This window comes from Festucalex cinctus, chromosome 1 (genome assembly GCF_051991245.1).
Source record: "Festucalex cinctus isolate MCC-2025b chromosome 1, RoL_Fcin_1.0, whole genome shotgun sequence".
NCBI classification, from domain to species: Eukaryota; Metazoa; Chordata; class Actinopteri; order Syngnathiformes; family Syngnathidae; genus Festucalex; species Festucalex cinctus.
Window position 1 is genome coordinate 21488313 of NC_135411.1, and position 27405 is coordinate 21515717.

The following is a 27405-nucleotide window of genomic DNA, read 5'->3' on the forward strand; positions in this document are numbered from 1 at the left end:
TTTTTTAAGATCTCCTGAGCTTTGCACCAATGACACCAACCATCCCCTGGACGCCATAATACTGCATTAAAAGAAATGTTCACGAAATTGTACCTTGTTGTAGAGTTGCAGTCTCCACTAGGAAGGTCTACTGTTAGCCTAGCATCAAACGAGCGGATTTTGGTGGGCGTGGCCAAGGCTCGCCAGACTTCCGTGTGTTTTTGACTACAAAATGAGTTGGGCGTGGCCAAGTCTCATCTTTTCCGTGTGCTCCTGTTTACAAACACTCTTCACGTCTGCACCTAAACTTCAAGTCCTGAAGGAATATTGGAAATGCTTTTTCATGCTTTACTTTCAATAGTTGGTACCGATCCCGGGGTAAGTGAAAGATGTTCTGCTAATCCACGTTTGTATTGTCCCAAATTCCTGAAGCAGTCGTCGGTAAAATGTTTGGCACAAACTGTCATGGCTGCTAACGCTCCTCGATGCACATTTTCCGGTTACAGCGACTGGGTTTGACACCCCCGTACCGGTCGAATCATAAGTCCTACGGGGAAAGTGAACACATCCCCGGAACCGGGTCGACCTCGGCTTTCCATCGGCGTCGGTGGCGGCCCTTCACGACCATCTGGGCCACAGATACAGGACCGCGAAATCGGCCACCCCACTCGCGGGAACTAACACGTTTTGGGAGTTGCTTGGGCATATTTAATGCATAAACACAGTCCAACCACAAGACTTTCTGTGGCAAAAGAAAAATGCTTTTGTTGTCTTCTGTACAATCCGGTTCAGAGCAGTTCCTATAGGGTTGTTTAGTTGCCAAGCTGTCCTCCTGCCACTGCTGCTGTTTGTTGCGGGTTGGAAATCTCGGAGGCGGGAGGGGTTGAAAATTGTGAGGGTGGAGTTCGCGCTAAGCTAGTGACGTGGAAAGCCGAAAAAGGTGGGGTTAGTGACGTGTAACACCGACCTGCTAAAACAGCCCATTTGAAAGTGCTATTTGACCTACTTTGATACAAACGGCCATAGAAAGGGGAAACGTGGATCGTTTATCTTACAACTTGTGGACTTTGTCAGGCTGTAGTAAGGCATATTTATGACCAAACCCGCCCACCCCCCAAAAGTGAACATTTCATATGAGGGGACCTTTAAAGTTTTTCCTTGTCCTCCTGTGGTTCAACCATGGGATTTTGTTAATATTTGTCAACTGTGGGCATGTGAAGCCCTTTGAGACTCTTTTGTGATTAAGGCCTACATAAATAAACTTGACTTGACAAGAAGGCAGCAAAGCACTATTTTTAAGTCAGGCTGGCCTTTGGCGCCATCTTATGTATAGTAGTTTCACAAAAGCGCAAAACAGTGACTGATTTTGTTAGTGAATAACAGAGGAAGGCTATCTGTGAACATGTGAATTTGTGAATAGGCAGGGGAGCACTCTATTCATTTTTCAGGATGACAGATGTACACACATCTCTAAGTGATAGACCTCATATGGAGATATAACACATTTTCACACTTGTTGTCACGCCCTATGTGCTTCCTGTATGAGGTGTGAACTATCTTGGTTTAAAAAAAAAAAAAAAAAAGATATACTGGGACATTTGAACAAGTTTTCCTGGAGGTGCACGTCAGTCAGACAAATCACCTGCACTGAGTGAGCCCTGCGGCAGGTAATGCTTTCTACGTGTTAACAGTGCTTCATGGCGTGTTTACAGCCTCCCTGCAGCACGACGCGTTTGTTCCCATCATGCCCCAAGCCGCCTAGGGGATCAGCAGGTCTGATTGTAACAAGAGGAAAGAAGAAGTTTTGGGGTCTCGCAGAGTTTATACCCACATTCGTGGATCATTAATATTCATGGTGAAGAGCATATGAGCGTGAACAGTTTGCGTCGTCGTAATTGACAGCAAAGGACAACGATGACAATAGACTTCATTCAACACATGTAAACAACCATCAATCCAATCTACTAGAACACTATTACATCTAATTCAGTATTCATCCATCTATGCAACCACGTCAATCTGTCCTTCAAACCAACCAATTATCCATTCTTTCAACAATGCATCCACATATCCTTCTGATCATCAATGATCATCTGGTCATCAATTATTTATTCTTCTGTTATTCCATCCATCTATCCTTCCATTTTTGCACTCACCAATCCTTGCATCCATTCATTCTTCACACCATCCTCCATTCAACTATCTTACCATTCATCCATCTAGCATTCCTTCACACAATCATCCAATTATCCTTCCATTTATCCATGCTTTTATTCATTCGCTCTCCTTTATTTCCTTTCATTCACTCATCCATCTATTTGAACGATCCATCCAACTTCTTTATACTTCCATGCACCCTTCGAACCATCCACACTTTGAACCATCCATCCATCCATCCATCCATCCATCCATCCATCCATCCATCCATCCATCCATCCATCCATCCATCCATCCATCTTAAGCTGTTGAGGATACTGGTACTGGAGCCTCCTACATTCCATTTAACCTTCTTCCAATCAGTTCATACATCCATCAGACTATTCAACCTCATTTCATCTGTCCCGTCTTTCATCATCTATTCATTATCTAGATAACATCCAACCATCCAGGCAACCTAAAAATTAGGGATATTTGATACCACTTTTTTCAGACCGATACCGATACTGATATTCAGACCCTCAGTACTCACCGACACCGATACCAACTGCCGATACCAGTAGTACATTTTGACAAATGAAAAAAATATATTAAAAGATATTTTTAAACAAATATATTTCCTTTAATTTTGACAAAAAAACAGCACAGTCACTCTTCAATAGTCTTAATGCTCAAAATAAAACACAAAAACTCTTCTTCTTCTATCCTTCCTTCTATCCATTGATCTAGCTATCCAATTACACATCTACCATCCATCCATCCATCCATCCATCCATCCATATAACCAACCTCCAGGATCTAACTACTATCCCTCAAACTATTTGTCCAATCAGCACTTCAAGTAAGCAAGCAGGTGCAAAATATCAGTGACCCAAAGTAAGTGAAGTTTAACTTCTTGTTAGCATCAGTGTATATATTGTCAGTAACAACACAACGGATGGCTAATGTGGATGTACAAAGGATTCCCTCTGTTCTTTCCAAGAAAAATGCAAGTCAGCTCAACATGCCAATGATTTATTTATCCCAACAAACACCGACAGGAATCTGGATTGAAACGTAAGAACCCTAGAAGGATGGTAAGATGTGATACCTATAGGTAACACGAATATATTTCCCAGTGGAGCATGCTGAATGTACAGATTCCCTTTCAACCTGGCAATATTCTCTACAGTAGATTTCCCTTCAGGATACCACACAATCTTACATTAAAACCACACACACCCTGTGCACGCACGCACGCACACACAAAATGGAGGACAACTGCAGCTTTGTTGAGTTGATTAACCTAAAACTTTGCGAGAGCAAAAAGTCCGACAAAGCCCGTAGTTGCGAGCGCTGAGGTCATTAGACGGTTGATTATGCAAGCATGAGCACATTTAAGCAGACTTAATTGGACAAAGCCGGGAGCTGCTGAATTGAAGCCCATGCTGAGCACAAAGGGGTTACAGAGCAGGCCTCTGCTAGTTAATTAGCAGCTGAAAAGAAGAACGTGTGAAGAAATGTACATGTATGCCCAATTATCTTGTATGTACACTAATTGGAATTAGTAATACTTTTGTATACATGATTTCTTATTGAGTATATCGGTTTTTGTAAAAATTTTTTTAGAACAAACTTGCCCAGTTCATTCCAGAAGAACAATATTTGAAGAACAATGATTGTAAAACAATGCATCGTGGGCTAATGAAAGAATCATAGCTGTAGGGGACAATGGCCAGCGCAAGAACACATCATCCATCCATCCATCCATCCATCCATCCATCTATCTATCTATCTATCTATCTATCTATCTATCTATCTATCTATCTATCTATCTATCTATCTATCTATCCATCTATCCATCTATCCATCTATCCATCTATCCATCTATCCATCTATCTATCTATCTATCTATCCATCCATCCATCCATCCATCCATCCATCTGCTCAATAAAATCCCAGACATACTTGACGATTTCGCAGAAAATTTTGCAAGAAGAGTATAGAAGGTGGATTAAAAACTCCATATTTTCTTCCACGTTCACTTCCTGTTGGTGTATCCGTCCTTCCTGTGGCTGTGTTCTCACTCTCGTTTATTTCCCTGCAGGTTTACAATCTTCTCACCCCCCCACCCAAAACATTCCATCTCCATCCTCTGCCTGCTCTCCACCACTACCAAGAGCAGCAGGAGCAGCATAAAAAGCCCGAGGCAGAGTTGAGTGTTATTTTCTCTTTAATCATCCTACAAGTGCTGCTTTATTCATTGTAAATTCCATCTGTTCTAACAGGCTATGCTTGCTCTGAAATATACGTGCTACATAAAATTAAAGTGGCTTCCAAATAAGAATCACCCGACAAACATAAAGTTTCCTGTCTGGGTCAGAAATGTTGGCAGTTTTTAACATTATTATTTTTCCTTTTTAACTCACGCTCAGTTCCCCCACAAGCCCGATGGCAAGGATTCAAAAGATGTGATCTTTGTCCCATGTGTTTACGCCGGGTGGGCTCATGAGACATTTAGGAGGCATCTAACAAGCCTTTCAAGCTGTCAAGCCTTTTGTCGTCAGTTTTTCACTAGCTTCAAAATACATTAATGCATGCTACACTCATCAGCCACCTCATAATGTACACTATTCAATGAGATCCAATACAAGCAATTCGGAACAGGATAATGATTGTCACATTGAAGTCTTTGCGGAAAAAACGTTTAATTTTATGATGATAACATTAGAATGATGTGCAAAAACATGATTTTAGAGGGGAACAGTAATAGAATTTTTTTTTTATTGTAAATTTATTCTTAAAGGAAAAATGTAGTTTTACGAAGAGAAAATATAAATATCAAGAAAAGTTTGTTTGTTTGTTTGTTTTTGACAGGAAATTGGAGCAAGCGGTTCAGAAAAAAAATGTTTTGATAATAAAGTAAAATTTATGTGAAAAGGTCCTAATTTTATGCATAGGGTCTATTACCACTGACACAACCTCAATAGGGTCGGGAGCAGTGATGCTCCTGATGCTGTGTCATCAGTAGGTGGCCTTGTTAGGTGGGAAAGCGCTATATAAATGAAGTGCCATTTACCATTTAGCTGGGACTGGTCGCCAGTTAAATACACAGAAAGCGGAGACAAACATGAAAGGCAGATTGCCTAGGGAAACCCCATATAATCAGTGGTCAAATGAAAAGATACAAGTTGAAATACGATAGTAAAGGAATACAAAGCAAGAACGACATCCATGTGGTGTCCCTTAATGCGACATAGTCCAGCAGCCAGCTGGGTTGTGGTGTAACTAACCTTTTTTCCATGGAGAAAGATGAAATAGGGCGACTCTACTCCACTATTGAATCCAGTCAACTTTGAACATGCAAAATCAGCAACATACAAATAACTGCAAAAACGGGATCACTGACATTAGAAGCCAGGATGCTGCACATGGTAACGGGAGTTGCAGCAGCATCGGGCGACTATTGTGGGGCTTCCGGGACCGTCATACACGACCACGACCCCAAACACAGCAAAACAACTCCATTCCAAAGTATCTAAGATATGTGCTTGGAACATGCGTACACTGTTTCAAGCGGTTTCAAAGATGGATAATGGAATATATGAAATTAACCAAATGAAAATCCAATGCTTAGGCCTTTGTGAAGTACGATGGCCTAATGCAGGCGAGTTCTACAAGGAAGACAAATGCATTTTTGAATCAAGAGGCACAGAACACTAGCAAGGGTTCGCCTTGATTCTTGACAATTATTTTGGGAGCTCCGTCCTCTCGTTCAGGCCAAAATCAGAGCAGGTAATGATGGTTACAGTCCATTCAAAACAAACAATTGTTATTTCTACGCCCACAGCAAAGGCAGATGATCAGACCATTGATAGCTTTTACAAAGAAGTTGAAGGTCTACTCTAGCTGCAAGTTGAACGAAATCAACATCGTCATTGGTGACTGGAATGCCAAAGTCGGATCGAAAAAACAAAAAAACAAAAAAAACGATAAGATTGCAGGACGCCACGGATTGAACAAATTAAACGAAAGAGGAAAAACTGGTCGACTGGTGCAGAAACGATGATCACAAACACATGGTTGCAGACTCACCCAAGACAAAGATACACCCGGATTAGCCGTGGAGATGGAGTACAAAATAAGATTGACTTCATTGCCAAACAGCACTTTAGAAACGCAGTGAAAAACTCAAGGTTTGACCCTGGGGCTGATGCAAACTCAGACCACACACAGACCACTGTTATAATGCACGTCCAGCTATTTCTAAAGAAAATCCATAAACCCAAGCCACAGGTGAAATATAATCTCAATGCCTTAAACGATTCGACAGTCAGAGAGAATTTCAAAAACACCATCCTTGAAATCATGCCAGAGGAAGAAACACATATGGCTCAATATTTTAACTACTACCATAAATGTAGCCAAGCAACATCTTCCTATTCTTGATCCCCGGGTTGCTTGGATGTCTCCATGGATAGCGAAGGAGATAAAAGGGTTGTTCGAACAACGCAGGCTGGTGAAACAAGACAAAGTGCAATATAATCTAGAAGAAAGTGCATCAAAGCCAAGGAAGAATGGTGTGAACATGAGTGCGAAAAAGTTGAGCGTCAAGTGTCAAACCCCAAAGAAATGTTCCGGAAAATCACAAAGAGTACTGGGAAAAGATCCCAGCATCATCAAACTACATAAAAGCCGCCAATGGAACAGTTTTGCAAAAAAAAAAAAAAACGGAAGATGCACACAAAGATGGACAAAATACCTCCAAGAACTTTTCAATGATGAACAGGAACAAGAGCATTTAATTCCTCAGACAATAGAAACCGGATCAAGAATTCTTAATGATGAGGTTTGCTGGGCCCTAAGGAATATGAAAAAAAGGGAAAGCAGCTGGGCCGGTTGAAATCCCAGTCGAAATGATGTGTGGCATGGACCTGCTTTTGTCTTTTGTCCATTATAGACGAAATCTATGAAACTGACAAGCTCTTACAAGACATGTTGAGATCCATATTCATAGCAATACCGAAAGTACCAGGAACCCTGGACTGCAGTAACCGTCGACCAATTCGCCTAATGAGCCATATTCTCAAGATATTTTTGAAGATCGTCTTACAAAGGATCCAACGTAAGATTATAACAGAAATTCTGGACTAAAAGCCAGAGGTACAAGAAACACACTCTTTGCCCTCAGAATGCTTGGCAAAAGAGCCATACAAGTCCATCAGACCTACACAGAACTTTTAGCAATTATGGAAAAAAAAAAAAGGTTTAGATAATGTGAGGCACAAAGAGCTACTCAAAAACAGACATTGGAATTAATTGATGACAAAGGTCTTAAGAATAATCAGAAATCTTTACCTAAACCAGATAGCAGCAATGAGTCTTCCAGACAAAACGTTAACCAAGTGGATCAGAATTTTACGATGAGTCACCTGTGAAATATCTCCAGACTTCTATTATCTCTATGGTGAATTTATTCTCCGAAGTCTTGAGGACATCTCTGAAGGCATCGTTCATCGTTGTCAACGGAACGCAAATATCCAATACGCAGATGATACGGTCTTTATAACTATGTCACAAGAAGGTGCATGTGTCTTTGAAACTGGCAAAAGCAAGAGCTTAGGCATCAACTGTAACAAGACAAAGGTTATGTTATGTCAAGTCAGTACCGGAACCCAAATTTATCCTTACCGCAGGCATCGAAATCACGGAGCAAGTTTCTTCATTTACTTACCTTGGAACCGCAATTACAGCAGATGGCAGAAGCAAGAAAGAGAACAGAAGAAGAAACGGTATGACCAAAGATATATGCATTCAATAAAATCAATCTTATTGGTTCAAAGCCGAAGCTTGGACTCTCACACGGAAACACGCAACATACAAGCGGCAGAAATGTGGTTCTATCGACGAATACAGAGAAGATCCTGTGATAGTCACCAAGGAGGTGACAACTTCAATTCCTGGGACACTTTATTCGAAGAGGAAAATTAGAAGAGTTGATTGTCATTGGAAGGATTGCAGGATCATACGGAGCCCCCTCTGGTGTCAGGGTTTTAATTATTATTATTATTTTTTTTGGTTTACTATACTGTGGGTACAGTTTACTAAACTGTGGGTACAGATTGCTAAACTGTGGGTACAGATTGCTAAATTGTGGGCACAGATTAGCAAAAAAAATAAAAATAAAAAGTCAGACCCTGACACCAGAGGGACTCCGTAGGATTGAGAGCACTAGACGGGCAGAGTAAAATGTTTTTCCAAAATTTCCAGCAATTCAGGTCAAAACAAAAATTATGGGACGCTGCCCGAGATCGGGAAAATTGGCGTCAACGCACAAATTGGTCATTGTTCATTGAAGCCTGAATCGGGTGACACACAAGAAGAAGAAGAAGAGTAAAATTGTGCTTTTACAATATTTACCAGTAGTTTTATTTTATGACACAATTAAAATATTGAGGGGGGGGGGGGGGGGGGCTTCTCATTGTCTAATTAAGTCAAAATATTACATTAATATCCTAAAATTTGACCCAAAAAAATCACAAGTCAGAACAAATTAATAAAAATTGAAATTTTATACAAATAATATTCTAAGATTAAAATGTAATGTTAAATTATTATATGGTCATTGATTTTTTAGGATTGACGATATAAAATGTCAGTGTGTCAAGACATATACTTGTAATTTTATGATCAAAAAGTGTAATATTATGCAAAAAAATAAGTATTTTTTTTAAAGCAGCATTTTATTGAATCAAAGGCAGAATTTCTTTAATTAAATATCTGTGCAATGGCACCTAATGAAGAGCCTGCGTGCGTTTAAACCCTCTACTCTCCATTTGTCCAGCGCTCTTTTTATCGTGCCTTCAAATAATGGCAGCAGAAAGTTTCTACTTCTTCAAGCTCATTGAGAGAAAATAAGGAAAAACACATCAAAAGCAAATCCTTTTGCCATATTCATGAGTCTCTGAGATCCTCAAAGCCTGTTTGAGAAGAAAGAAGAAAAAGTATGCGGCATACAGAAAATGCTGGCAAACTGTGGTGGAAAACAACCCAGCGAGCAAAGGCGTGAGAGGAAAAAAGGCATGCAGGCATGTTAGTGGTGCCTTGAGTTACAAGTTTAAAATATTGCATGACCACCTAACCTAAGTCAACACACTTGTATCTCAAATCATCTGTCAAATCATCCCATAAAGAGAAAATGTTTGTTTTGTTTCGGAAATACAGCACTCTATCGAACTGTTCTTGAAAGAAATCATAGCACAATGACATAATTAAATAGAAATGTAAATAATTAAACAGCTTGTGCATCCTAATTTAATTCCACAATTCAATTTAATTGTGCTGCTCCTTCTTTTGTGCCACCCATGGCCACCGAGAGGCAGTATAATACAGTAATTCAGCTACAATCAAAGAATAGCATTTCCTCTTCAATTTAACCAGTCAAAAGTAACAACAAAATGCTAATTTTACAAGATGAAACTAGTAATGTTATGATAATAAAATATAACTATTCGACAAGCATTTTAATGTAAAAAAGTTCTAATTTTCAGAGAATAAAGTGATGATAATATTGCATGAAGACGTCAAAATTTTGCAAGTAAAAATGCAATGTGGCAAGTTGAAATGTCAAAATATCATGGAAAAAGTAAATAAAGTAGATAAAGGACAAAAAAAAAAAAGAGTTAGTTTATTGTCACACAACGGTCCAAAAAAAAAGTCCAGATTTTGTTAAATGTTAAATATCGCAATAATATCGATATCGCTATGTTCAGCAAGTATATCGCATATCGCATGTTTTTCCAATATCGTGCAGCCCTATTACAAATGTAATCTTTGGTAAAAGTCGACTTTTTAAAACCCCTGCCAAAGACCACTAACAAAGGTCATCTGATGTGGCAACGACAGAGAGACTTCTCTCCTTAATACGACCACTAAGTTGTTATTTTAGGGTCATCTTGCGACATACGGCGTGCTTAATGACGCGCCAAAGCAAAGAGTCTCACCTGCGCTGTCATCATTAGTGTGAAATAAGGTTACGTTTAATTTGCCGACGTCTTTATGAGCTGTCTGCTGTGACACATTAAACATGTCACTTGCGCTATCATCAAACCGCAGTGACAGACAAGTGTAAAGAATCAAAGCGCCACAGACTGCGGATATGTGGCTATAATCATCTTTCTTTTTTTTTTTTCTTTTTTTTTTTAATTACTTTGAATGACAGCCAAACACATTAGGGACTAAGTGTGAACTCAAATCTAATTAAATTTTTTTACTGTCTTAATTTAAAAGCTACAGCACGGCGCAAGTCCGCTCACTCTGCTTTTATGCACTGACGTGTCATAAAATGCGGGGAAGAAATAAAAAATAAAAAAAAGAAGAAAAAAAAAACGCTGCAGCAAATTACATAAAAGCGGACGATAGTGATTAAAAGCGCCGGTCCTTCGTGCCGGCTGCATATAATTCATGACCTTACGCACAAAGGCAAGGGAGTGAAACTGATCAACACGCATTAAGTCAAAATTAAACAATGGATTGGGGAGTTAAGCTACATTAGCGCTAAATGAAATGTAATCATTGAGCATAATGGATCAAAGCAGGGTGGGGGACTTACGTCCTGAATTCAAGCTTACAAGCGGTGATGAATCCTCGAAATGATCATCAAACTTTGATGCCATTCTCCACCCACATTTGATGGCCTCAGGGAAAAAAGCTCAGCAACTTTAGCATCGCCGTTTGTCTAAGATCCCGACTGAGGCTCATTTGGCCAAATTCCTTAGTAAGAAATTCTCTAAATATTTGCTACAAATAGCTCTGTTAAACCAAAATGGCTGACTTTATGTCCAATTTCAAGCATGGGTCCATAGATTTTCATGTATCCTTTTTTGATTGGCATGCCAATTTCTTGTCAATTGGCCAAATTGGTCTTCTGGGGAAGTGGGGGATAGGGTCATTTTTGTACTGTTTTTCATGGTGAATACAGTAAATAGTCAAACTTTGACATATAGGCTACTTCGTCTGTCTAGGATACATGCATCTGTTTGGAACTCAAAATTTGAGTGAATTCCCTATAGTCGGAGTTTTGGAATTCGACCACAATGGCTGCCTCAAACCAAAGTAGCCAACTTCCTTTATCAATTCCCCGGATGGGTCCTTGAGACTTTTTGATGTGTCCTGTTATGATAGAAGTGTCTATGATTTTTTTTTTCCCCCGACTGGTGGAACTAATACTTTTGAAGCAATACTTGACTCATTGAGCCGTTTTCAGCAGTAAAAATTAAAAAGTTAGTATTTTATCCAAAATTAATTTGACAACTCCATTATTTTTCATGTACAATTAATACCTTTAAAAACTAATTTTACCACTTGCTGTTAACTGAAGATGACATCACCTGTGCTGAGGAAGTAGGTAACAATGAATCACGGTTCACCTGTTTTCTGGGTTTGGTCAGCAAACTAAGCCATGACTGGTCGTTACCTGTTTCCTCAGCACAGGCGATGTCATCTTCAGTTGACAGCAAGTGGGAAAAAAAAATGTTTTCAAAGGTACTAATTGTCTGCAATTGTCTGGCAACCAGTTCCGGGTTTACCCTGCCTCTGCCCGAAGACAGCTGGGATAGGCTCCAGCACCTCCGCGTGAGGAGTAAGCAGTTAAGAAAATGGATGGATGCGTACTAATTGTTCATTAAAAATATAATGAAGTCATCACATTAATTATAGGCAAAATATTATCTTCTTACTGTTGAAAAAGTATCCCTTTAACCCCCTTTTTCATGGCCAATCCTTGAAATGAAATAATCATCCATCTTTGACGCCATGCCTATATTAGAAGGCCTAATAGAGAGAGAGAAAAAAAAAAAACTTCAGCCATCTCCCGAGGATACCTACTTCCGACTGGGGATTTTTTTGGCTGATTTCCCTAGTAGGGAAAGAACTTCAAACTTCATCATCTTCTAACCCAAATGGCCGACTTCTAGCCCAATTTCATCTGAATGACCCCTGGATATCGTGTATTTGAAAACACTGGAAATATTTTGGTTGTTTGTCTCTGTGTGCCCTGTGATTGGCTGCATGGCAACCAGTCCAGGGTGTGCCCCGCCTACTGCCCAGAGCCAGCTGAGATAGGCGCCAGCACCCCCCGCGACCCTTGTGAGGAATAAGCGGTCAAGAAAATGGATGGATGGATGGAAATATTTCTGTGCAGTAAATAGCCTGCCTGTTTGTATTCAGAATGTCTTTAAGTGAAGGAAACAATAATTTAAGGGGTTTATTTATGTTTGGAATATGTAAAGTGAGGACCAAGATAAAAAATGCAAATGTGTTTCAGTTTTGGGTGTAAAATTGTGAAATGGACTTGGTGATGCGTTGAAGCTGTACTACTCTGTTGGGATTTCAGAAAAAAATTAAATGTACAATAACTAATGCTTATAGTGACATTGGTAAAATGTCAAACATTTAGGAATTATAATTTGAGTGTAGTAGTTATTTATTTTTTGTTGTAATTTTATCTAACTCATGGGACTATATAGGATAGGGAGGCAATAATGAGCCTGGTGCTTCAGCCTATACCTTTTTCGCTTAATTTATTTGTTGGAGTATTTGTGTGTATTTCTGTGTTGTATGTGGAGCCAAAAAAAAAACAAAAAAACATCCATTCATTTAAACATACTTGTTCCTCAAATCACCATGAAATGGTGACTTAGTTCCAACCAAAATGGCAGATTTTCTGTCTTTTCAGGCATGGAATCGAGTGACTTCTTTGTGTGTCTACTCATGATAGGCACTCATATTAAATTTCATGTTGCGAAGCAAAACTGGCTTCGGCGGCAGATTCTATTTCATTTTTTATTTTATTTTTTACAAAAGCCATACACTGTAAAAAGAGAATTATTGAATCAATTTAAGATTACAAATTGAATTGTTGACCAACTTAATAAAAATGCTTGAACTGGTAACACAAAATTGAGTTAACTAAATCATCACTACATCACTTGATCAAGACATTTTCCAAACATTTTCTTGAAAATAACCGACATAAAAAGCTTGTACTTCCAAAAATGGAGCTTTAATTAAGGTATTCTATCATTTCTTTTGTGTCATTCACTTGATACACTTTCAGTGACACTGACTAGACATTTAAAATGAACAAGAAATTGAAGAAAACATTGCAGTCTCTTGTTTGTTTTTTTTCATGGCTGTATGTGCTTGAGATTTTTTGTGGGTCTATTATATGGACTTTGCTTTTACATAGAGCGAAGGCTTTCCAGGGCCTGAATATATAATATTCACAGTAAATTGAATATTCACAAAATCTGTCGGAAAAATGAACCAAAAATAGGCGCTTCATGGAAATGGCAGTTACTGTGTCTTTTCAGACACGGCTTTAAATGTACATTATGTTTAAAACAGAAACAGTGCCCTTATAATAAGACCGCCTTTCCATTATCCATTTGTTTCCGTTCCCTTGCTAAAAGCGCAATGACTCGGCTAATGCATGGTGGAAACATTCCGACACTCAATTAGCAATTACGGGCTTAATGAATAGACGCCCTCGCCGGCCCATGTTGCTCCCGGCGGATTCTAATCTCCCTCTTTGCACAGTAAACAGCAGCTAATGCGGCAGGGACGACACAACGCTGCCGGTTATTGTGGGAATATAATAAGCAAATGCTGTAGTTCTGTTTACCACGGAAACGCTGACAGGACTGTTGAGTGCTAATGCGCAACACTGAGTCATTAAAAGTAAGAGGATGCCGAAATCAAACAACTTTTTGTGAACAATTTTCATTAGGTCATTTAAGTCCATCTGTTTGTGCTAATTCTGGTTTCATTTTGGCAAGTTTCTACTTTGTTTTTCCGTAGAATTGGACTCTCAGCTCAAGTCTGTGTCAACCAATTTTTTTTTGTGAACATAGACTTCAGTTTGGATTTTTTCTGAGCAGTGTCCGGCTTTTGGATTCATGTTTGTGCTACTACTGGTTCTGTTTGGGTAGTTTTTCCAGTTTTCTGTTTTCTTACCAATACAGCTGTCAACCGACTTTTTGTGAGAATGGGACTTTGATTCAGATCTTCTGTGATTGGTGTGGTACATTCGATTCATCTTTTTGTGTTGCTACTGGTTTTGTTTTGGTAGGGTTCTGCTTCCTGTTTTTATTCCCACTTTTGCTGGCTTGGTAAGATTCAGTCACTGTTGTCAACCAACTTTTTGCGAGAAAGGAAGTGAATCTTCATTTATCTAGCTTTAATTTAAACCTTCTGTGAGTGTGGTGCATTTTAGTTCATCTGTTTGTAATGTTTGACAAGAAAGGGCATTGACTACAATGGCTACTTTAGCTTCTCACATTAGCTACTAGCTAACTAGCTGCCACTTGTGATCAAAAACAGTAGAACAGGAGAAGGAAAGGGCACAATGGGAAAGGGTAAAAGGCAAATCAATTGCAATGTCAAGCTTCTTCAACCAGCTTAGACATCGACTATCAAAGATGAAGAACGAAGGCATACATCAAGCGAGGTAGGTGGATATTAACTTATAAATTATTACTCTCTCATTTTTTATGTTCCCGCCATCAGCCCCCGTCATTTACATATTACTCATACCTTTAATGAGCTGGCTTTTTTGAGCGCCGAGCTGCTGTTTGGCCACGTTAGCGGGTGGACCCGTGACCGTGCCGACCTTCTATAAAGAGAATACATCACGATTTCAATCAGCCTCATCTTCCACTTTCCCGCTGAATTTATGCCGGTGCTGTGAGGCGTAGCGACACATGGGGGGTACCCGGCGCTTAAAATGAGCCACGACCGCCATGATCTGATTGGAAGCAACCTATAGGATCGCCCAAGCTGACGATAGTCGGGAGATAAAATCAGCAGGACCTATAGATGGAGTATAATCTTTGCAACACCGCTAGCTATTTTGCACCTTCTCATCATAGTCACTTGATGATTATCGGGGATTTTTTTTGTCTTTCATTACATATCACCGACCTCATCTGTAAGGTCCATGCTGCCGGTGGTGCGCATTTGAGACAACTGGGAAATAAAAAATCTCACTCCACAACATTCACAGATGATGATAATTGTTTTCAACAAGTTGGGAAGCATCACCTCCAACAGAGTATTATCAGCAGGAAGAAGAACGTTACCAAAATAAACACACAAATGTCTGGACTTAAATGCACTGCATCAGTCATATTAGATACAATTCAAAGTGCCTTCACTAACAAAAAAATTGGACATTAGCAGCCCTAGCTAAGACTCCTATTAAGGGAATTAAACAGGAAGTATGAGCCTATCAAAATAAAGGCAGGGCATCTCAAACAGTCTCAAATAATGCATCATACCATTTATAGAGGATCCAAACCAAAATCCTTCGTTCACATGAAGTTGTTCAGTGTTGGATTTGATTCAGGTTCAAGTCAACAAGCATGGTAATAAAACAAAAGGAAGGAGTCACCTCTCAAAATAAAACCAGTAGCAGTGCAAAAAGATGGACACAATGCTCCACACTAGACATAGAAAATCCAACTTAAACTCCTTTGTTCGGAAAAAAAATGTTGCTTGATACAGTTCCAGGTTTAGCTGAGAGTCCCAGCAAGCCAACGAGAACACAGAAATTACAAACTTCCCAAATTATGACCTGAATTCTTAAAGGGAAACTCAACCTTAAACAGTTCTTGACAATAATATGTTATATGCGACGTCACTAGTCTAAACCTGACATTCTGATTAATATTACATTTGTGAAATATGAGTTATGTAGCAAAATCAAGCCATTTTTATCCATCTCAGGTGGCGGCCATTTTGCCACTTGCTGTCGACTGAAGATGACATCACAGTTGCTCAGGGCTCAGGCAATGACCAATCAAAGCTCACCTGTTTTCTGAAGCTGAGCTGTGATTGATACCTGAGACCTGAAACACTATGATGTCATTTTCACTAGACAGCAAGTGGCAAATTTGTCGCACCCTTCCACTAATGCAATGTTAACCAAAATACCGTAGACTATTTACACTTATGGGGTTGCATAGAACATGTAATTGTCAATACTTTTTGGGGGGGTTGACTTTCCCTTTAAAATGTTCACTTTATTCTCAGAAGATACACTTTTTTTTCTGTTTTATTGCTTTTTTTTTAGAACGTTTTTTATTTTACTTTGAGATATGAGTTATGCGTTACGTGTGATCACATTGTGAATAAAATTAGTCTCTCAAGGCATCAATGAATTAATGATTCAGTCATTTCCTATCAAGGATGTACTTTCAGCGCCAATATTATAAATGTATGAAATGGTGAAATAAAACATTCAGATAAAAAGGCGCACCGAAGTGAAGATTTCCACATTAGCATCTTGCTCTAGGTTAGCAGCAATAAGTAGCAGAGAGGTAGTCCCTGTAGTTCCTAAAATGAAATAATAACCTGAGAATCACACTCGCATATTCTGTCACCCGCTTTTCATCTGTCGTCCAAAAATATCAATCCCGTCCCGAATGATCACTTTGCGTTGCAGTTTTTCTGCCATGAACATTAGCATGTTTGGCTACGAGCTAATTACTTGCTGCTCTAGTAACCCACTTTGTTAAGCCTAGTGGAGGAGAGCCTATATTTGGCAGCAAAAGTGAAGAAATCACTCAGAGCCAGGAAATAGGAGGAAGTCACGGCATACTGTATGTTAGAATCTCACAATCTCAGAATCACCTGCAGGTCTCCCGCCCTCCCTTCTTTCACACTAGGAGGACGAATAGGAATAATACATCGGTCTCTCTCCTTTGTAAAGAAAAATTTTGATTTATTCAAATGATGTAATTTCGAAATTAAAATTGATGGCAAAGGCTGCTGCCGCCTAATGTTCCCTGAGGCCATTTTACGAAGATGAATACTGCATCCACGAAAGTGCAACCACAAGAAAGACTTGCGTCAAGGATTTTTAAGTGGTTCTATGAAATTGCATCACAAGAAAACCAAGAAATGGGAATTTTCTTAACTGACGAGGAATAATGTAACAAAATGCTATTTCAAAGATGGAGCGCCTATTCCAAATTCAGAAGAAAAAAAATGGTATGTGTACAAAACAGCAAGGCAATATAAACTAGTATCAGAACCTCTGCTCAGGGCCAAAAAGGAAATGAGAACAAAAAAATTACAAAACATTTTGTGTTTCCATTCTAGTTTAATTGATAAAATTCTCAACCAGAGCTAGTACTGGCCAACTTTTTGACAAAAAAACTTTGATTTGGGTCTTCTTGACAAGGAGGTTTTTTTTTTTTTTCACACTCACTCACTCACTCACTCACTCACTCACTCACTCACTCACTCACTCACTCACAGAAGCTTACGTGTTTGAATGAGTGAGTGAAGAAAAGTGCTTTCAAATTGCCGAGGGAGTGACGTCACGCAGCTGACACGTTCGCCCGGCCCCGTTTGCGACACGCCACCGCCCGCTCTGCGATTGGCTGGAGGGTTGTAAACACTGTCTTCCCACAGAAACGTCCCGCTGTTTACAAAACAAACACAAAATGGCAAAATACAAGCTGGGGAGGTGGGGGTTTAGGACAAAATTACCACAAAACATTAACAACAACACATATGTGTAGACTGAGAGAAAGTTAAAGTGTGTTCATCCTGTATTTAAAAAGTGCATTTTCCTGAGTGAATCCAGAAGACAGCCCTTTAACAAGTTAACACAAATGTCTCCGGTGGTTACCATAAGATGGGAGAAAACAAGGCAGAGTTAAACCTGTCTATCTGCGCACACAGCAATGATTGCTCGATGTACTGTCGTCTCGCCTCTTCTTCGATGCCTTGACAAATGCACGCAACCACACTCACAAGAAACAATGACGAAAATATACTCCAAAACGCTAACAACTGGTGAGGTTCTCTGAAGGAAAACAAATGGCAATCGCCACTACCGGAAAGGGTGATGCGCTCATAAATTTTCCCGGAAATACGACACGGCTATTTGTGCATAGAGTCCATAGAGGTAGACTGTGGAGTTAACTTCTCATGCTTTACTTATAGTTGTTTTTTGTAAAGGTAAGGCTCATACGTAATTACATATTTTGTGCGCCCTCTCATTGCATCACATTGCTTATTGTGGACTAACACAGCCACATATACACACCTAAATCGTTTTCCCCTCTGTCAGATTAAGAAAAAGTAATTCTAAAAGGAACACAGGAAGCCATTGTCCCCACGTGAATTCTCATTTTGTTTCTTATCTGGGGATGAAACCTCTTTTTGAGCCCTCTGAATGGGGGTCACAGAGCTTGAAATAGCATCAGACTCGTGCGGTGCGTCGTGGCGGCGGGGCCAGGGGTTAGTGAGCAAAGACGCTCTTGACGCTGAGGCGAGAATGGGCGTAATAAAGTCCTGGCGGCTGCCCACGGTGCTGAAATCAAACGGCATCTCCTCTTTAAAAAAAAAAAAAAAAAAGGAGGGTGTGGGGTGGAGGTGGGATGATATGCCGGTGCTGAGATGAAGACGCCGCGGGCCTAATGGCACTGCCTCGCGACAGACGGCGCTCTCACACTGAGCCTGTTGTTTGTGAAAAGACGGCCCGGGAGCCGTGTTGAAAGATACATTTTAGCGTGGCGGGAAAAAAAGAGAGTGGCTCTAATAGGGAACAGTGGGCATTGGCACATGCATAATGGAAGACGATGCCAGTGGTCCGCTTGTAAATGTTGACACGTTCTCTCAGCTTCTTCGTCTAGCGGAAGTACGTCTCCCTTCCCGGTTGCTGGACTCCCAACGTGTTATCTTCCACATACGGTGAATGGAAAGACATGAGAAACTAATCTTTATTTTGTTCTTTCTACTGGATCAAAGCTAGTTTTAAACACTTTCCCAGCACAAGGCGCAAGGAGCAGAGGTTATCACCAACCCACAACTGCGCAACACAAAAAAATTCAAGAAATGGGGCTACAACATTTCCGTGCTGCCTGGTAGCACATATGGCCAAATATAACTCTTATCCCCACCTTCCAGACACCACGAGAGTTCTTTCAACCAGGCATGTCCCCAAGTGCACCCGTACACTGACCACGGCAGATTGTATACACAAAAGAAAAATGACCAGATTGTTAGGATAATAGTTTGTACCTATTCAAGGGGCCAAAAGGAAAAAGGTACGTTCCTTAAGGCTTCTTTTATTCTGCGAGTGTAGGCCTCCACTGGGCCAGAAAACAGGCTTAAGTCCAGCTTTAAAGATGTCTGTCTGCCTGCCTTAACTTCATTCCCTGCCTGTGGCTCATAGTGATTCAGTGCATGTGTACCTAAAGCTGGCTATTGCAGAGCCTCATCCCTGGCAAGAGATAAGCATTGTTTGCTTAGCGGCACATTTCATGCTCAGCTAGCCTGACCTGATGTCCAGCATGCAAAAGTCTGCCGGCTGGAAAAGATGTCAAATGTCTTGTCTTTAGAAGATGATTTAGGGGAGAGATGGTGAGAAGTTACAACGCCTTTATGCTCAACCCCCAGGTGTCATCTTCATTCCATTACCTCCGCCAAGGATGGGAAAACTATGATAAATCCAAAACAAAATTTAAAGTTGTTAATAGGGATTTTTTTTTTCTTTTTTTAAATATAGAACCAAACATTAGGACACCTCAAATTACACAAGAGACTGACAACATGTTTTCTGCTCATTGATTTGTGTTTACAGTGGTCTGGTCATCCTCTTTACAAGATGCATTATTTCCACCTACAAGTCTGGAATAAAAACTCACAATTTTATAAAAGTATTCCTTCTCTCTTGCAAAGGTATCGAGTCAAGTTTATTCACAAAAGAGTCTCAAAGGGATGCACACGACAACAGTTGACAAATATTAACGGCATAGCCTGATCAAACCACAAGAGGGCAAGAGAAAAATAAATAATAAATAAATAAGAATAATAATAATAAAGTATCAGGGGGGGAATAAGAAACCGAGACAAATGTGGAAACTGCAATAATAAACTCTTGGGCTCAAATGCATGAAAGCGGAATAGCGGCGGAAGAAACACCAAATACCAGGTATAAATCTTTTTCTTTTTTTTTCTTTTTTTCATTATTCTGAAAGGATAGGTTTAAGAACGGAAAAAAAACAATTTGCAATTTGACAGTAGATGTCTGATAATTACTTTCTGTCTGGAGGATACTGATGTGTGATGATTGTCAAATTAAAATGATCAAGTAAAAATCAGGTACAATGACATTCAAATTTTCTGCAATGCCAGTGTTTTCATCCATTATACTGAAGTGAATCCGTCAAACAGGTTAACGGCAACCTGCATGAAAACGGTTTTCTGTTTTTGTGATCATCTCTCTAACCCTCCCAACCCTCACCTTTTGACATAAAAATGTTTGGGCAACAAAATGTCTTTTGTCGGGCAATACACTATAGACACATGTCAAACAGAACAACCGCAAAAAGTTTCTATCTACAATGGCATTTTCATTCATTTCAATGGGAAAAGATTTGAGCTAGGTATAACAATTACATATTCCTCCACCAGATGGCAGAAAGTCTAACGTGTTGCCACTTATAGATACAAACAATATTTGCTGTGTTCAACTAAACAGGACTAGATTTCACACTGTGTTAATAAATGTGTGAGTACATTGAGATGAGATCATTATTTTTCCAGTAACGTATGTATGTATTTAGCTCCAATATATGTCCTGTAGTCTCAACACGCGTTTTGCATTTGAGCTGCACGGTCAATATCAAGCAATTAATCAAATCTACTAGCAAGGTTTGCATAATGAACAAGCCCACTATTTGGACTAGATGCCCCAATCCCCCACCCTCCTCCTCTCTGCCACCAACTCATTAAGGCTCTTTTCAAGCTGCCAAGTGTGTGATGTCTGACAGTGGTTGTCAATTGTCCAGACGCAACGCCACACAATGAGATGTGCGTGTGGGCGCGCAGGAGGAGCACAGCTGTGCCTGCCTCCATTGGCAGGTACTTTTGTTTTTCCACGGCACACATTTGCACTGCAAATGTCCAATTTGTGGATACTGCACAGCAACTTTGTATGCGTGCTGTGATGTTTCCATCGTTTTCAGCCTTTTTTCTATGGAACCGGTTGTGCAATCTTATTTCCTTGATCGATCAGTCAAGGAAGTTAAATATTGATTAATCGTAGAGCTGGGCCATTAATCATTTTATCGATTAATATGAGGTTATTGCTCAGAATTTATTTATTTATTTATTTTTAATGGAGGGGGGACTTTCATAGTTGTAAGGTGTTTGGACTAACAGGACTACCAACACAAGTTTACAAAAGCACTAACCCCGGGTTTTCACTGGATGCGGTTGCGGTGCGGTTGCGGTGCGGTCCGGCGACGCAAGCAATTAGATTCCATTCATTCGAATGGTGCAGTTTACACCGCTTGCGGGTGCGTTGCGTGTCGACTGCGGAAGGCCTGCGGCGTGCCGCAAGCCTTCCGCAAGGATAGCCTATTTTCTATTTTTGCCGGACGCCGCAGCGGTAGGCCTCCGGCAAATGGCAAGCTAGCACAAAACACATCGAGCGGGACAGGAAGACCGAGGCAGTTTCAAAATAAATTTCCGGTTACCTTTCAGAATAAAATACTCGCCAGCTCCTATTTCGCAAGTTTTTCAGCAAAACGTGACGTGGGCGTCGCCGGGCCATGTGCTCATTCACGGTTTAGACACCAGCGAACATGGACGAGGAGAGGTTTATATTGGAGGTGGAAAACCACAAAATAATATATGACACGGCACATCCTTTTTATAAGGACTGTAATGTATTGTGAGTTTGATGTTCGCGATTGCTTGTTGTGCCCGTCTCGCTTGCCGTACTGAGCGGCAGCCGGACGGGGAAGACAGAAATAAAGAGTGACCCGCACTGACCCGACTCTCGTTATTAATATACTTTACAAGGACAACCAAAAAAAGGATGCTGCATGGAATCTCATATCTTTCTGCTTCTCTGTTGAGCAGACTTTCTGTATGTTTGTCGTTGTGAAATGCCACATGATCGCGCGCGCGCGGTCCCGCGAGACACGTTGGGAAGTGGGCGGCGACGGAGCTGCCGGACCGCAGCTGTGCGGAGCCGGTGTGGATTGACAAAAAAATTGACCCGTCCGGAGCACGCAGTCAAGACGCACCGCACCGCAACCGCACCGCAACCGCATCCAGTGAAAACCCGGGGTAACAGTGTGACTGTGACAGTGTGACTTTTCTAATTTTTTCAAAACAGTGACTAGTCACATTAATTCTTGCTAAAACATAAGTGTAATAAAAACAAATTGTATCCTGTACCTCAAATGTATAACTTAGCGTGCCTTTCCACAGTGAATTTGTTCTGGTCAGTCCGGTCACTTGTATGAACCAATCAGCTCCCTCGTGCCAATACAGTAATGTCATGTCAAGGTGTATGTCGTCTCGTCAGTTTGCCTGTATTTATGCCACCTTCAAGGAAGGTGGGAAGTTGTGACTTTTCCAACCTCATAGCAGGAAGTGTGTGCTGGAGCTCCCCTTTGAACTCAGAGAACCAAGTTCCAAGTGGGGGAGGGGGGGAGTGACGGACGGACTTTAAGTTAGCGCCAGGCTTCATTCTGACGTCACTCGACAATGGCAACGCCCATAGAGACACAGACCATGAATAGCAAAATATATACGCAACAAAAATATAAACGCACCACTTTTTTCCCCTCCCATTTTTTATGAGATGAACTCAAAGATCTAAAACTTCTTCTACAGACCAGTCTGTGATAACGAGCACTTCTCCTTTACCAAGATAACCCATCCCACCTCACAGGTGTGCCATATCAAGATGCTGATTAGACACCATGATTAGTTCACAGGTGTGCGTTACAATAAAAGGCCACTCGTAAGCCCTGTTTACACGGAAGCAAAGCCAGCTTTGTTCCTCAAACAGATCGTAGAGAGAGAGAGAGAGAGAGAGAGAGAGAGAGAGAGAGAGAGAGAGAGAGAGAGAGAGAGAGAGAGAGAGAGAGAGAGAGAGAGAGAGAGAGAGAGAGAGAGAGAGAGGGAGGGAGGGGAGAGAGAGAGAGAGAAGGAGAGAGAGAGTGAGAGAGACAGAGAGAAGGAGAGAGAGAGAGAGACCTGTCTAAAGACATGCGAGTGTCCAAAAGATGACGCCAAGGACGTTTAACGGCTGTAATATATATGCATATGCCAAGTCTGGAGCGGCGCTATAGCGCTGCCATAGGGAGTTAACGGAAAGCGTAGAAGAAGAATCAGTAGAGAAGACGAACCACTGATCTGAATAGCCGATAGGCCACGACTTTTGAAGCCGCGAGGACGCCATGTTATTCCCCCCAAGACACGTTTCTTAGCATACGATCCTATACATTTACAGTATCGAAATTAGAGAACATTTGGGACAGTATTTAGTAGAAACAACAAGGGATCTAGCAACTGAGCGAGAAAAGGGGTCTTCAAAGTAGTTGAAACAGTAGTCTGCTCGCGAGATGGGAGGAGTAAGATGGCTGCCCTGACGCTTCAACGGTTTACACAGGCGTGTATGGGCTATCCAGTAATACAGTGAGACAAATACGACACAGGAGAAGTGACAATGCCGGGTGATTCATGTACAACATCACACAAAACATCCATCCATTTTCTTAACCGCTTTTCCTCACAAGGGTAGCTGGGAGTGCTGGAGCCTATCTCAGCTGGCTTCGGGCAGTAGGCGGGGACACCCTGAACTGGTTGCCAATCAATTTAGGGCACACAGAGACGAACAACCATCCACACTCACCCGCATACCTAGGGACAATTCAGAGTGTTCAATCAACCTGCCAAGCATCTCTTTGGAGTGTGGGAGGAGACCGGAGTACCCGGAGAAGACCCACGCAGGCACGGGGAGAACATGCAAACTCCACCCAGGAAGGCCGAAGCCTGGACTCGAACCTGTGTCCTCAGTACTGGGAGTCCCCATTAGAACATATGGGACGCGTTTTGAAATCTTTCCACGCTGGATTTCAAAAGTGATCGGTTTCAAGCTCCGAAACTGAGCCGCCGTGTGGACGACCTGCCCAAACGGTAAGAGACTTGTGCGGATACATTGAAACGTGTTTTCGTGTGAACGGGGTCTTAAAGGTGTGTTTTGTTTTATTGGGGGTGGGGGTTTCTGGGAACACAGAAAACTGGTCAGTACTGACCACTTATACTGGTTTGTGAACAATATTTGAGAGAAATGGTGATATTGTGTATGTGGAAGAAATGTTAGCTCTTTGAGTTCATCTCATAAAAAATGGGAACAAAAACAAAAGCGCTGTGTTTCTATTTTAGTTGTGTTGTTCCGATAACATTTTTTGGCCCCCGATACCGATACCCAGCTTTGCAGTATCGGCCGATACCGATACCATACCGATACTTAAGATTTTTTTTTCCTCAACATGAAAAAGCTGTCCTGACATTGGTTCAGAGCATTCAAGGGCCAATAGGATATCTTAGATCGGCATGCAGTGAACATGTCACATACCAGTGAATGTCGTGCATGAGCAAGACACAAGGTATTGCGTCCAAAATCCTATATTAGAGTCGGAATTAATGGTATCGGCATGTTACTTGTGAGTAGTCACCGATACCACTGTTTTAACCAGTATCAGTATCGGAACAACACTATAATTTAGACAACTGTAAATATAGTCATCTCTTTATTTATTATAACATTAATTTATTTAATTTAGTGACTTCACGTAACACAATGTGATTTGGACTCATCACATTAACCAGGTCAACAAACAATTTATCGGAATCAGCCATCTTTGTTGTTTACATTCGCCTCGAATGCTTTGGGGTCAGATCCAGGATAAATTCAACTTCCCACCTTCCTTGAATGCAGTTTAACTGAGCGGGTTTCTTCCTGTCTTTGTCTGTCCATTGTTGCTGTTGCTGTCAATAAGCGATGTGCGCATCTCGAATTCAAGGTGCATTATGGGTAGCGGCATGGTGCATTGAAACGGTTATTGAAAATGAATTGGATGCAATGGAATCAGCTCTGATAGAAACGTTTCAACCGCTGGAAAGTTGCTGTTTTTTATTAACATGCATAGCATGTGGTTTACTTACATCGGGGAAGTTGACTTGCAAGCTTTAAAGTGTACAGTTAGGCAAAGGTTGTCACCACTGTAATCTCCTCCATTCAAATTGATAGGGTAATTGGTAGCCTCGTTTTTTTTCTTCACGCATTTGCAAACTTAATGCGCACATCGCTTATTGTGACGTAACCCAAGTCATGTTGTTTTGTGTCCTTGTTTGAATTTTATTTTGTTGGCCTTGAAGTTAGCATTTTGATTCATCTGTGCCTTGTTTCCATTTTTTTTAATTAATTTCATTTCTTTTTTAAAGCTTCATCCTGCTTTGTCTTCCTGCTTCCCATGCACTTGTGTCCTCAACCTTTTTGCCTCCACATTCCACTACACAAACCCGGTGCTTTGTGACAGTGACACTCGGTTTAATTGGATTACAAGTAGGCGACTGCCACATCTGTAGAGAACCTGGAAGCATCTGATCAAGTGAAAATCTGCACAAATAAGACTCTTATAGGTGGTCTGTGCTCCCATGCCGTTTACATGTCATGTGGCATATTTAAAGCTCTGGTCCGTTTGCAAGCGGGAAGGTATAAAGATGTTTGACACCTCCTTTGCCCCAACTATCCTGAGACTGCTCGACGCTGTACAGCGGTGCCTTGACAAATGAGTTTAATTTGTTCTGTGACCAAGCTCGTAATTCAAAACCCACGAAAATGAATGGAAATGCCTTTCATCAAAAAATAAATAAATAAATAGCACACTATAATACTGTACTTGATAAAAACATAATTTAATGGAGTGAAGAATTACACAGTTAATGTATCATGATTTAACGCTGGGTCACTGATGGAAAATGTAGTAGAACATTAGCCTGACTTGCGTGAAGGGTTCAGTTACCACTCAGTTACTCTGACTGTGTAAATGTGAGTGTAAATGGTTGTTCATCTCTGTATGTGACCTATGACAGACTGGCGACCAGTCCAGTGTCTAATCTGCCTTACAAATATATAATATACAGCAATTATAAAACAAAGATTTGTACTAATACCCACATTAGTGGGTATTAGCTTAAAAGGGTTTTAAAACCATGACTATTGATGTAAACGTTACGTTAGCATGTCAATGCTATTTTCCATTATACAGTATGTTAGCATAAAGCTAGCAGAAGCTCCCTTCAGCTATTTCTGTCAAGAATATTTACTGACATTATCTGTCAAACTATTTCTTTTTTATGAAGTGAGTTAAATCACCTGCCACCATACCACGCCACCATTTGAATCACAAATTTGCACTGGCAAGTCAAAGCAAAAAAAAAAAAAAAAAGAAGAAGAAGAAGAAATCAGCCGATTAAAAACGCCAAAGTCAGGTCACTCCTATCTCACGGCATTGAATTACGGTCGGAGTAATATGGCCTGAAGTTTTGCCATACTTACAGTAGATGTGGTCAAACTTCTCATATGTCCGCCTTAGACATGCAAACTAAATTTGAGTGAATTAACCAGCCAAATGTTGTACTCAATTTCTGCTTAATTGTATGATGATCAATGACTACTGTATGTCCATCTTTAATTCAAACAAAACAAGCCGCTCATGAGTTTATATAGTTCATATTCTAAAGGATACCTCTTGTGATTTAGAACAGTTCCCAGATGTCATAGTAACATCACTGCAACATGCTTTCATCAAAATACCCCAAGTGTTTTTGCCACCGCTCACGGAATCCACTCTATTGCAGGGCCAACCCAGGAACCACTTTCATCACCATGACAACAATGGTTGGGACCAGATTTCTCAACAAGATGAGTGGCCACTACTTCTTGAAACAGGTACTGAAAAAAGCAAGTGCCCATTAAAAGAGCATGGACTGTGTTTTCGCTCATGGAGGCAGCACTTCGTCACCAAGTCGCCAAATTACACTCTCCAAGACAGGCAGGCTCGGGGTGAGCATGCAAATTCCACACATAAGACCAGAAAAGAAATTCAAACCCAGAACCACGAAACTGTGAGACAATGTGCTAACTACTATTACACCGCATCACCATCAGCACAGGTGTATTTTCGTGGATTTATTTTTTATTTTTTTGTAAAATTTTTGATATTCTTCCATTATTTGTATGTTTTTTTTTTTCCGATTCTGTTTTTATTAGATGTAATGTTCTCCTTTTGTTGTCCTGTAATTGTGTACAATACGATTCTAATACATTCAAATCATCATCTTACCCTATATTGAAATGTTGTAACTAACATCATCATCATAAACCTATCTGAAGTTTATGCTTGC

The 27405-nt window shown here is 40.6% G+C and overlaps 1 protein-coding gene and 1 long non-coding RNA gene across 9 annotated transcripts in view; one reads left to right on the forward strand and one right to left on the reverse strand.

Annotated features, from left to right (window-relative positions):
* ralyl (RALY RNA binding protein like) overlaps positions 1-27405 on the reverse strand; it is a 75872-nt gene that overhangs the window by 46876 nt on the left and 1591 nt on the right. Inside the window, exon 2 of one of the 8 annotated variants that reach the window (XM_077522985.1) lies at positions 17445-17602. The exons of 5 other annotated variants lie outside the window; for them this stretch is intronic. The gene's annotated coding sequence lies outside the window, so the exon portion shown is untranslated. Of the gene's footprint in view, positions 1-93; positions 163-17444; positions 17603-27405 lie in introns of those variants that run through there. 2 more of the 8 variants (XM_077522969.1, XM_077522994.1) reach the window with 2 other exon arrangements.
* Positions 132-27405, forward strand: LOC144019745 (uncharacterized). Its single transcript, XR_013283763.1, has 3 exons — positions 132-357; positions 4223-4329; positions 26860-27405. It is a non-coding gene; the product is annotated as an uncharacterized LOC144019745 (long non-coding RNA).